We start from the raw sequence: 1910 nt of genomic DNA on the forward strand, positions 1-1910 counted from the left end.
TTCGCAACCGTCTCCATGAAGCTGGGCTACGGTCCCGCACACCGTTAGGGCGTCTTCCGCTCACGCCCCAACATCGTGCAGCCCGCCTCCAGTGGTGTCGCGACAGGCGTGAAAGGAAGGACGAATGGAGACGTGTCGTCTTCAGCGATGAGAGTCGCTTCTGCCTTGGTGCCAATGATGGTCGTATGCGTGTTTGGCGCCGTGCAGGTGAGCGCCACAATCAGGACTGCATACGACCGAGGCACACAGGGCCAACACCCGGCATCATGGTGTGGGGAGCGATCTCCTACACTGGCCGTACACAACTGGTGATCGTCGAGGGGACACTGAATAGTGCACGGTACATCCAAGCCGTCATCGAACCCATCGTTTTACCATTCCTAGACCGGCAAGGGAACTTGCTGTTCCAACAGGACAATGCACGTCCGCATGTATCCCGTGCCACCCAACGTGCTCTAGAAGGTGTAAGTCAACTACCCTGGCCAGCAAGATCTCCGGATCTGTCCCCCATTGAGCATGTTTGGGACTGGATGAAGCGTCGTCTCACGCGGTCTGCACGTCCAGCACGAACGCTGGTCCAACTGAGGCGCCAGGTGGAAATGGCATGGCAAGCCGTTCCACAGGACTACATCCAGCATCTCTACGATCGTCTCCATGGGAGAATAGCAGCCTGCATTGCTGCGAAAGGTGGATATACACTGTACTAGTGCCGACATTGTGCATGCTCTGTTGCCTGTGTCTATGTGCCTGTGGTTCTGTCAGTGTGATCATGTGATGTATCTGACCCCAGGAATGTGTCAATAAAGTTTCCCCTTCCTGGGACAATGAATTCACGGTGTTCTTATTTCAATTTCCAGGAGTGTATTTGAAGCCGGCCGAAGTGGCCGTGCGGTTAAAGGCGCTGCAGTCTGGAACCGCAAGACCGCTACGGTCGCAGGTTCGAATCCTGCCTCGGGCATGGATGTTTTTGATGTCCTTAGGTTAGTTAGGTTTAACTAGTTCTAAGTTCTAGGGGACTAATGACCTCAGAAGTTGAGTCCCATAGTGCTCAGAGCCATTTGAACCATTAAGATATTTGAAATTCTGAGGAAAGTACGGATTAGCTATAGGGAGACACAGGTAATACACAAAATGTAGCAGAGAGATCAAGGAATAATAATAGTCCAAGATCAAGAATGAAATGCTCGAATTAAAAAGGGTGTAAGACATGGATGCAGTATTTCACCCCTACTTTTCCATCTATACGCCGAAAAACAATTGTAAAAATAGAATAAAGGTTCAGGCGTGGAACTGAACTTCGTGGTGAAAGGATATAAATGATACATACGAAGACAGTAACTTGTTCTCGAAAGAACAGTTACTGTTGATGACCGTGCAGCTTTTCCCTGGAATAAATGATGACTAACTTACAACCTTAGCTGCCGACAGGTGTTGTTGTTATACCTCGATGTGGACAGCTGAAAATGTGTGCCCCGACTGGGACTCGAACCCGGGACCTCCTGCTTACATGGCAGACGCTCTATCAATCTGAGCCACCGAGGAAACAGATGACTAGCGCGATTGCAGGGACTTATCCCTTGCACGCTTCCCGTGAGACTCACATTCCCAACTGTCCACAATTCTACATCTGTGTCCTCGGTGGCTCAGATGGATAGAGCATCTGCCATGTAAGCAGGAGTTCCCGGGTTCGAGTCCCGGTCGGGGCACACTTTTTCAGCTGTCCACATCGAGGTATAACAACAACACCTGTCGGCAGCTAAGGTTGTCAGTTAGTCATCATTTATAAATGATACGATTCGCTGATAACATTGCCATCCTCAGTGAAAATCAAGAAGTATTACAGGATCTGCTGAGTGGAATGAACTGCCTAATGAGTACAGAACGTGGGCTGACGGTCAATCGAAGAAAGG

General features: G+C 49.9%; 1 non-coding gene across 1 annotated transcript; it reads left to right on the plus strand.

Moving 5' to 3' along the window:
• The first annotated feature begins 1632 nt into the window (after positions 1 to 1632).
• On the plus strand, positions 1633 to 1706 carry Trnat-ugu. The gene has a single exon. It is a non-coding gene; the product is annotated as a tRNA-Thr (tRNA).
• Positions 1707 to 1910: the final 204 nt, after the last annotated feature.

This window comes from Schistocerca americana, chromosome 9 (genome assembly GCF_021461395.2).
Source record: "Schistocerca americana isolate TAMUIC-IGC-003095 chromosome 9, iqSchAmer2.1, whole genome shotgun sequence".
NCBI classification, from domain to species: domain Eukaryota; kingdom Metazoa; phylum Arthropoda; class Insecta; order Orthoptera; family Acrididae; genus Schistocerca; species Schistocerca americana.